Here is an 11,365-nt window from a genome sequence, read left to right on the forward strand (position 1 = left end):
TAAGTGGAAGCAGATCGTTCCAATTCCATTTTTATTGAAAAATAAATTTACAATAAACATACTATATGCATTCATAAACAAATTACAACATGCTTTTTACAAGGAAAAATGGTTCAAGGGATATCTTGAAGAACTCTTCTTCATGTAATTCCCTCAAATAGTCACAAGCCTCGAACTCAACAACTTCTTGAAGACCTTCTCTTCATGAACCAAACAAAGAGAACACTACCACAGTGGGCCTTTGATATTCTCAAGGTGAGAATCCAGGAGTGGTGGTCTCTGACTATTTTAGTATGGATGGATTATTTGAGTTTGGAGGAGAAGATTGAAGAACACACAATCTCAATCGTATAGTAAATCTTTCAATCGTGTAGGTATTGTCACGTTGGTCTCTAGAAAGAAGAAAAGAAACTTTTCTTTTCTTCCTTTTTGCCACAAAACCAATAATCACCCATTGAAGAGAAAATAGGAATTTATTATTCAAAATAATAAAATAATATATATAAATATGATAACTAGCTTATCATATCATATTTATATTAAATTATATGTTATATCAAATATAACGCATAACCTATAGTTTTAATATTGTACAATATACAATATAATCTATAGTTTCTTTTCTCTATTTTATTGAATTTAATATAAATCATATTTATATTAAATTTAACAACTATGAATCACATTTATAGAAAATATATTTGAATCCCATTCAAATATTTATTTCCTCCAAATAAACTATAATGTATCAAATACATTACAACAGCTATATCATATATAATTGAATCAATTTAATTATATCATATATAATTAAATTCCCTCTTATTAATTTGAACAATTCAAATTAACTCAAAAATTGATTCTCAACTAAATCTTTTTAAGCTACCAAGGGGATCTTATGGACCTATAGCTTGAAGCTCCAACGGTATGTGAATAATTAATTATACTCTTTAATTACATTATCCACCATCCGTTAACTGTCGGCAGTCCACTAAAGACCGACAACTGCACTCTTCGCACTACAGATATATTTCTGTGTCCATTAGATATAACCAATCAACAATACAATGACCCTTCACAAATTGGTTATAAGTACAACTAGGCCAAATTACCGTTTTGGTCCTGTAGTTACATCTAACTCCTTAAGTACCACTGATCCCTCTAATGAACAATAGACCATAATCCTACTATGACTATGTAACACCCCAAATTTTTATTATTTATGTAATTTCAGTAATTTTTATTAATTTAGGGTATTTTTGGAATTTTTGGACTTAAGTGTAATTGAGGGAATTTAATTATTGACGTTGAAATTATTTAATTTGGAAATTAATGGATTGACGTTGAAATTATTTAATTTGGAAATTAATGGATTGACGTTGAAATTATTTAATTTGGAAATTAATAGATTGACGTGGAAATTATTCAATTTGAAAATTAATGGCGGGAATTAATTTCATTTTGGAAGGAAGGGGTGTTTCAATTTAATGGTTTAATCGGAGGGAAGTTATGAAATTAGACTTTTAATGTCACACAAATTTAATTTGAAATTAATGTCAAGAATTAATTTCATTTTGGAAGGAAGGGGTGTTTCAATTTAATGGTTTAATCGGAGGGAAGTTATGAAATTAGACTTTTAATGTCACACAAATTTAATTTGAAATTAATGTCAAGAATTAATTTCATTTTGGAAGGAAGGGGTGTTTCAATTTAATGGTTTAATTGGAGGGAAGTTATGAAATTAGACTTTTAATGTCACACAAATTTAATTTGAAATTAATGTCAAAAATTAATTTCATTTTGGAAAGGGGTTATGTCATACAAATTTAATTTGAAATTAATGTCAAGAATTAATTTCATTGTGGAATGGGGTACGTTAAATTCTTTGTGAATTGAAAATTTTACGGGAGAAAAGGATTAAAAGTTGGAAGTAGGGTCTGATTGAAGGAAGAATTTGGAGATTGGAATATTGAGGGTGGTTGTTGCTCAGGCTTCGTTGGGGAATTGAATTCAAAGATTTATTATTGAAGACTGCCGCTTGGATCGATATCTGAATCTAGTATCGAGGTAAGTAATCTTACTACTGGAACTGCCCTAGTGCCAAACAATGATAATTATGATTTATTGAGGATATATTGATAGTTTGATGTTTATGTATGCCTTGCTGACATGAGGGTTTAAAAGACTAGTTACGCATAGAAATGTTTGAATATTAGTATGATTTGTGTATATTATTGTTATTAGAGATCCTGCTGAATCTGAGGATGATGAGATGCATACGTATGTTATAGGGCTATGATGAAGAAATTCATATGTGTGTTATAGAACCATGATGATGAGATGCATACGTATGTAATAGAGCTATGATGAAGAAATTTATATGTATGTTATAGAATTATGATGATGAGATGTATATGTATGTTATGAGACTAGGATGACAAGAGGTATATGTACATTGTAGAATCATGATGATGAGATCTATATGTATATTATAGAACCATGTTGTGATACTTGCAATGTTGAGATTGTGATAGTGTCCTCATTGATTAGTTAGATGCTCACCATATATTATGTTTCCTTTGGGATTCACCAGATATTGTGTTTCCTTCGGGATTCACCAGTTTGTGTTTCCTTCGAGATTCACCATATATTGTATTTCTTTTGGGATTCACCAGTTTGTGTTTCCTTCGGGATTCACCAGTTTGTATTTCCTTTGGGAATCACCAGATATTGTGTTTCCTTTGGGATTCACCAGTTTGTGTTTCCTTCGGGATTCACCAAATTGTGTTTCCTTCGGGATTCATCAGAGGTAGTGGGCGTATTTAGCTACAGTAGGGTAAAACTCAGTTTTCATGTATGTATGTGTCCCATGAGGACTAGGATAGTTTATATGTTCCACTAGAGATAGGCATCTAAAGGACATAGATGCCTAACTTGACCCCAGTAGTGGGGTTACTTACTGAGTATTTTATACTCATCCTTTCTCATGTTGTTGTTTCAGGTAGAGGTAGAGATGCACCGACGATTGACAAACGAAATTCGTGATCGAGCCACTAGGACCAGTTTTATGCTTCCGCTCATGATATTTAGATTTCTTTTCATGTTTTTTAACTTTTAGTTTTTATGTTTGAAACTTACTATTAAGATTTGTTTTCAAACCTATTTATTATCATTTATGATTTATGGGTACCCTATCGTCTATTTTTAATATTTGAATTTAATGAAGGTCTTTTGAATTTACCTTATTTATTTCACTATAAAAGGGTGTCGTTTTAAGTTCCATGCATGCATGTGTTTAGTAACGGCCTAACTTGATTCCTAGGAAGTCGGGTCGTTACAGACTAAACCCCTCTTGGGCCAAGAGATAGTGTGGTGTCACATTGTTCAAGACCTGGAATCAGTCCTTAAGGGAGCAATTTATCTACTTACCCCTACTTTGGAAAAGGAGTGAATTCCACTTTGTGTAGTAATGTTTCCAACTCCACAATCAGACGAATCCCTAAAATGGTAGGCTTGTTGAGTGGGCGATCTGGCCATTCTCACCCATACAAATCAAAGGACTGCCTTCATAGGTAGGAGTTCACAACTCACTCAGGATTCAGGTCATGTTACCTATGGTCGTCATCGTGAAATGAAAGTCTCTATTATGAATGACATTATATAATGAGACTAAGCATTTCGTGGTCCGGTCTTATACAAACTCATCTGTATAGAATATCCCCACTCGCATGTCTAATACATGAATGATCAGGATCAGATCATTTGCAGCACTTTACAACAATTGTAATACCTACAAAGCAGGCCATACTCATAGTGTCACCAGGATAAGGTACCCAACCTTATCCATCTACTACAGACCATTTAGGTTATCACTTAAACATGATCCACTTGTATGTCTCTACATACATGTTTAAGTTAATAACCTTAGATGTTAGTTTATTGATTTGTGGTTAATGCAACTAAAATATCACATATTTTATAGACAAAATGAATAAAAATATCATATATTATTAATCACATAAAAGTTTATTCATACAATATTTATAAACTATAGAACCCTATAATATTTAAGGTATCAACCCCAACAGAAAGTTTCGTGCTGCAAACTAGTCTTATTTAACTAAATAAGTTACAAATGAATTTAAGGATGAAGATTCATTAAGCATATTAATTTATGAGAGGTTATAGATGAATTTGAAGGATACCAGATATGAGGATTTCTATGAGCAGTGGAATGATCATTCTAAATTCCATTCGAAATTGAACACTAACAATTACAGTCAAGAAACGGAAACTTACAAGTCGTGCACAATACGAAATGACAACATGCTTAACAATGAGATCAAGGGATAAAGTATCATACCTTTGAAGAGCCGTGCTTCAAACCCCCTCGATCACGAATGCTCGTTCAGTCTCCAAGACAGCAACACACGAACGCTCGAACACCACGACTGCAACATAGCATAATCAATAGCAAACTCGAACTCAACGATCTCCAAGATCACGAACCCAACGAACGGCCTCAAAAACCTCGAACTCAGTCGAGTTGAGTGAGGACACAACCACAATGTATTCTCGTTGTGAGAATCCAAATGTGTAGACTCTGTGTGGACTTGGTTAGAGAAAGAGACCAGAGGAATAACAATCGTGTAAATGATTGAGCAAGTGGGAGATAAGAAGGGTCTATCGTATAGACAAATGCTCAATAGTTTAGAAGACGGCAGCCTATCGTATAGGTAATGCCCTGCGATCGTTTATCTACGACCAGCTGAGTGAACTATCGTATAGTGTCACTCCACGATCATTTAGTCTCTCTTTCAGCTATCGTTTAGTGAAACAATTCCACTTGACAGTAAACCGTGAGTTCCTTTCCGATAATAGCAACTCTTCTAAATTTAGGAAAATATTTTTTCTTTTTATCTCACGGTTACCATAAAACCACGAATAACCTCCCACTCAATTGGTTATTAAAGAAAAAGAGATAATTATCCAATAATTAATATTATTATAAATATATATGATAACCAACTTACCATATTATATTTATAACCTATAGTTTTAATATTTCATCTCATGAAACATATAAACCATAGCTCTTTTTCTATTTTATGGTATTTAATGTGATCACATTTACATTAATCCTCCACTTGATATATCTCATACATCAAACCGATTATATCATATATAATCAAATTTTCTCTTGTCAATTTGAACGTTTCAAATCAACACCAAAAACTGATTCTCAACTTGAATCCATTGAGCTACCAAAGGGACCTTATGAACCTGTAGCTTGAAACTCCAACGGTATGTGAATAACTAACTAAACTCTTTAGTTATGGTATCCACCATCCGTTAACTATCGGGCACTCCACTAAAGACCGACAGCTGTACTCTCCTTACTACAGATATATTTTGTATCCATATTAACCAATCAACAGTGCGATAACCCTTCACAAATCGCTCGTAAGTACAGCTGGACCAATAATCGTTATGCCCTTGTAGTTACATCTTTCTTAAGTACCATTGATCCTTTTAATGAATATAAGTCATAGTCCTACTATGACTGAGTTCTCTATTCCAAAGGGAAGCTGTGGCCACTATGTTCAAGACCGGGAATCAGCCCTTAAGGGAGCAATATATATACTTACCCCTGTCTCGGGGAAGGAGTGAATTTCATCTTGTGTAACTGAGTTCCAGCTCCTAAATCAGACAAGACCCAAAAAGGTAGGCATGTTGAGTTGGAAATTGGGCCACCCTCACCCATACTAATCAAAGGATTGTCCTCAAAGGAAAGAGTTCCCAAAATACTTAGGATTGCAAACCTCTACAAAGTGGATCGTATCCGTAGTGTCACAAGGATCAGGTATCCCAGCTTAATCCTTATACTACAGATCTATTTAGGTTATCACTTAAGGCATGATCCACTTGTATATCTCATATACATGCTTAAGTTTATATACAACAACCACGGAGCTTTGTTTGTTGGATATGAGTAAATGCCAAAATGAAATAACTCTTATTTTATTCATAAAATATGTATATATATTACAAACAACGAGACTCCGGGAGAATTAGGACATTAATTCCAACAGAATTAATTTATGAGATTTGAAAAAAAATTAAAAGATGAGAGTTAATTAAGTATGTTAATATAAGAGTTAATTTAGTAGAGTTTCACATAAATTAAGTATAGGATTTTAATTATTCCATATATATTTAATTAAGGTGTGAGTTATGTATTTAAATTTACCCATGACATTTCTACAAATAGGATTAATATTGACATTGTTGATGTATCCAAGTGTGTAGAGAAGAACACATAAAGAGAGTTCAATAAAAAATGTGAACCAAGTTTGAAGAGCCTTTCAATTAAAAGTGTTTTTTTGTCCTTTCAAATAATTGTTTGTTGGTTATTTATTTGTGAGTGTCCATCACACGCATCCAACAAAGTGGTATCAGAGCTTGAATTTGAAAAACAATAATTGTTTTGCAAATGGAAAATAACATTTTGGTTCCCTTCCAAGTGCCTCGACTTATGAAAGAAAATTATAGTAGTTGGTGTATTCGTATGAAAGCTCTACTTGGTTCACAAGATGTATGGAACATTGTCAATAATGGTTATGAAGAACCAGAAACTTGATGAAAATTGTTATAATTGGTCAATATAACTTTGATTTTGGCTTAATGAGACTATGATCGATCATTTTTAATCATCATTTCTATTAAGTAGGATAACATTCAAATGTATTTTCTAAATGTTCGTCTAAATGTCGATGCGATAGTATAAATTAGAAAAAGATTTAAAAAATAATATAAAGTTTAGGAATATTTTGAGGTGAAATGTTGTGTAGATAAAAATTTTTGATAGTAAAAGAAACAAAACTCATATCAATTGAGGTAAAGTGATGTAAAAATTTAACGAAAGTGTTAAATGAGGTAAAAATAGATATAGGTTTTTTTATGTGACTTTTTCAAATTCAATTTCTTAGGCCTCGTTTGGTAATCAATTAGTTTTCTATTTTTGTTTTTTAAAATTAAGTCTATAAACATTACTTCCGCTTTCAAATTTCTTTCGTAGTTATCTACATTTTACCAATGGTTTAAAAAATTAAGGAAAAATTTGAAAACTAAAAAAAGTAGCTTTAAAAACTTGTTTTTGTTTTTGAAATTTGGTTATGAATTTAACCATTGTACTTGATGAAAATGCAAATCATGGTAAGAAATGGGAGGAAAATAGACTTAATATTAAAAAAAAAAAAAAAGTGAATACCAAACGGGGCCTTGGGGAATGAAAGTTTTGGATTGAAAATAAAGTTGAAAATTGAAAAAAGTTGGAAACTAATAAATGTAGCACTTTGACAAAGCTTCATCCTTCATCGAAAATAACGTTGGCGTGTGAAACTATACAATTGCTTGTAATCAAGACCATAAAACTTGAAAAACATGAACTAAGCTAATGTGACTAATTCCTAAAAAAAGAAATTCTCGAAATATTCACAAATATTTGAAATTTCTCGAGATGGGGAAAAATAAAATTCTTTCCCTACTGAAATTTCGATGGAACTTTTCCACCAGACTTACTCAAAAAACTTCAACCTTGATCTTTTAAATTCTAGTTTAAAAGATGGGAAATAAAAAAAATATACAATATACAATCGTACAAAAGTAACGAATATAAACAAATTCAATGAATATTTCATCTCGGCCTATTAGCTTAGTTGGTTAGAGCGTCGTGCTAATAACGCGAAGGTCGCAGGTTCGAGACCTGCATGGGCCATTTTTGTTTTGTTTTTTGTTTTTTGTTTTTTTTTTCTTTTACTACAATTGAGATTTGACATGGGGTGGAGAAAATTTTGTATTTTACTTTCTTCTCATAATGGCTCTCTCTCCTAGTTGCTTGCTTTCAATTTATTGTCCTTCACCAATTTTAGGTTTATATTACAGGTTGATCAAGGATTGTAGATAGGGAAGGAGAAGAAGAACATCGATATAATCCCTTCAATGATAAAGAACAATGAAAAGAGGGCAGAAATACACGACAACCTCAAGAAACAGAAGAAGCTTGAGAAACAAAAAGGGTTTTTTGGTTCAAATTTCAACGTTGAACACCCAATGGTGTGCAATATTTATGGTGCCTTCTTCACCTGTTATTCTACTTCCGTCAATCGCCTGCGTCTTCCACTCCTGCGTAGTGCGATGATATTTCGTTGAACTTTCTATCTATAAATTAAGTGAGTTTTGACAGAAGAAGTAGAAAACAAAAAGTAATTTTTCTTCTTCTCTTCAAGCAACAAATGGTGTACTATTGATCGATCGGTTTTGGTGCAGTTTATTGAGACAGAATTTTCTGGGCTATTTTATCCTAGTGACAGCATGGCCTTATTTCGAACTATTTATACAAAGGGTAGAGCCGCGAAACATCTTAAAGAGAGCGAGATCCACTACATAGCCTTTCACAGTTTGTTCGTTTAGTAGGTTCTATTTCTAACAACTGCCATTTGTGTCATTCGTTTACTATCTTTTTCTATCCGTCAGGAAGGTGTGTCCAACAGGAATCTTACAATAGATTTAAAACAACAATTAGTAATTAGAACTTTCTGATTATACCGTTGTTCTGATTAGTAATTAGAACTTTCTGATTATATCAACAATTAGTAATCTTACAATAGATTTTGTGTTTCTCAAGCTTCGTCTGATTCTTGGGGTTGGCATGTACTTCTGCCCTCTTTTCATTGTTCTTTATCATTGATGGGATTATACCAATGTTCTTCTTCTCCTCCTCCATCTACAATCCTTGATCAACCTGTAATATAAACCTAAAATGGGTGAAGGATAATAAATATGAAAGCAAGCGAACTACGAAAGAAAAATGGTCCATGCAGGTCTCGAATATGCAACCTTCGCATTATTAGCACAACACTATAATCAACTGAGCTAATAGGCAAAGATGGAATGTGCAATAAATTGTTTTATATTTGTTTCTTTTGTACGATTGTATATTGTATATATTTTTTTATTTCCCATCTTTTAAGCTAGAATTTAAAAGATCAAGATTGAAGTTTTCTGAATAAGTCTGATGGAAAATTTCCAACGAAATTTCAGCAAGGAAAGAATTTTATTTTTCCCTGTTCGAGAAATTTCAAATATTTGAGAATATTTCGAGAATTTATTTTTTTAGGAATTAGTCACATTAGCTTAGTTCATGTTTTTCAAAATTTATGGTCTTGATTATAAGCAATTGTATAGTTTCATACGTCAATGTTATTTTCGATGAAGGATGAAGCTTTGTCAAAGTGCTACATTTATTAGTTTCCAACTTTTCTCAATTTTCAATCCAAAACTTTCATTCCCTAAGACCCCTTTGGTATTCACTTTTTTTTTTTTTTTTTTTGAATATTAAGCCTATTTTCCTCCCATTTCTTGCAATGATTTGCATTTTTATCAAGTACAATGGTTAAATTCATAACTAAATTCCAAAAACAAAAACAAGTTTTTAAAAGCTACTTTTTTTAGTTTTCAAATTTTGACTTAATTTTTTAAACCATTGGTAAAAAGTAAATAACTTCAAAAGAAATTTGAAGGTGAAAGTAACATTTATAGGTATAATTTTCAAAAATAAAAACAGAAAACTAAATGGTTACCAAACGAGGCCTAAGAAATTGAATTTAAAAAAGTCACATAAAAAAAACCTATATGTATTTTTACCTCATTCAACTCTTTCATTAAATTTTTACATCATTTCACATCAATTGATATGAGTTTTGTTTCTTTTACTATCCAAAAAATTTTATTTACACAACATTTCACCTCAAAATATCCTAAACTTTATATTATTTTTTATTTTTTCTAATTTATTCCATCGCATCGACATTTAGACAGACGTTTAGAAAATACATTTAAATGTTGTCTTACTTAATAGAAATGATGATTAAAAATGATCAATCATAGTCTAATTAAGCCACAATCAAAGTTATATTGACCACTTATAACAATTTTCATCAATTTTCGTAAAGTTTTTTAAAATTTCTATCGACATCAATATTTTCACAAAATAGACACCTCAATATTTTTTTAATCGACATGGATGTTTCGTACCTTGGTCTCACCATGGTTTTTACATCTCCAAAGATGGGTCTTAAGAAGGTTAAGAGTGGATACGAATTTGCTCTTAGAATACTCTATATGATTTTAATTAATTTTAATTTTAAAGTTCATCTTCCTTATATGCTCTGAAGGGCTATCTGCACTCCTTTAAGAGAAGGAGCACTTCGCTAAATTCTCAAGTATGCGTATCAACCCTCATTGCCCTTCGATTTCTCACCTTTTCTTTGGAGATGACAATCTTCTATTTTTTTCAGGCTACGAAAAATGATTAGAGGGTGATCAAGCTGCTATTATAAACATATGAAAAAGCCTCTGGACAGACAATCAACCTGAACAAATCCATGTTCATGGTCAGTAAGAATACAACGACAGATACAATCCAAAATATTAAGGATGGTCTTAGGGTACAGTACACAACATCATTGGGCCAATATTTGGGTCTCCCTCCCAAATCTCCAAGAAGAAAAAGAATGAGGTGTTCAAGACTATTAAGGAGCGGGTTTGGAGGGTTCTAAAAGGTTGGAAGGAGAAATTATTCTCAGTTGGCAGTAAGAAGGTCTTGCTTGAAACAGTGGCTTAAGTTATCCCGAATTACACGATGAGTTGCTTTCAGCTTCCCAAAAACTTGTGTGATGAGATTTGTCAATTGTTTGCAAGATTTCGGTGGGGGTCATCAAGTGCCAAATTTAAAATTCATTGGCGCAGCTGGTCTCGTATGTATACTAGGAAAGAGGACCGTGGCCTCGGTTTTCGCCACTTGCATACATTTAATCAAGTCATGCTTGCAAAGAAAAGTTGGAGAATTATTAGAAGACCTAACAACCTTCTTGCTAAGGTACTCTAAGGTAAGTATTTCAAAACTGATAACTTTCTTAATGCAGGTTTAGGGCATAAACCCTCGTATGTTTGGAGGAGTATCTTATGGGGAAGAGCGTTGTTCGAGAAAAGATATAGATGGAAGGTGGGGTAGGCCATCCAAATTAACAGTGATCCTTGGCTTTCAAGGGAAGGGACACGGATGCCCCTCTAGGTGTCTCCAGGCCTGAAGGGCCGCTCAGTGGCTTACCATTTTTCTGATAATATTGGGTGAACGAGCAGCTGATACAGGCTAATTTTATTCCTACAAATGCGAACTCTATTCTTCAAATTCAGAGACCGAGGAGTAGACATGATGATTAAATCATTTGGGATCTTGACAAAAAGGGAGTATTTTTTAGGTCTTAACATTGCTAATTCAAATGCAACTAGCTCGTCAATGAGG

At 32.6% G+C, this 11,365-nt stretch overlaps 1 non-coding gene across 1 annotated transcript; it reads left to right on the top strand.

The window, feature by feature from the left end:
- Positions 1 to 7,703: 7,703 nt before the first annotated feature.
- On the top strand, positions 7,704 to 7,777 carry TRNAI-AAU. The gene has a single exon. It is a non-coding gene; the product is annotated as a tRNA-Ile (tRNA).
- The last annotated feature ends 3,588 nt before the right edge of the window (positions 7,778 to 11,365 follow it).

The sequence above is a fragment of the Benincasa hispida genome, chromosome 11 (assembly GCF_009727055.1).
Source record: "Benincasa hispida cultivar B227 chromosome 11, ASM972705v1, whole genome shotgun sequence".
Classification (NCBI taxonomy): domain Eukaryota; kingdom Viridiplantae; phylum Streptophyta; class Magnoliopsida; order Cucurbitales; family Cucurbitaceae; genus Benincasa; species Benincasa hispida.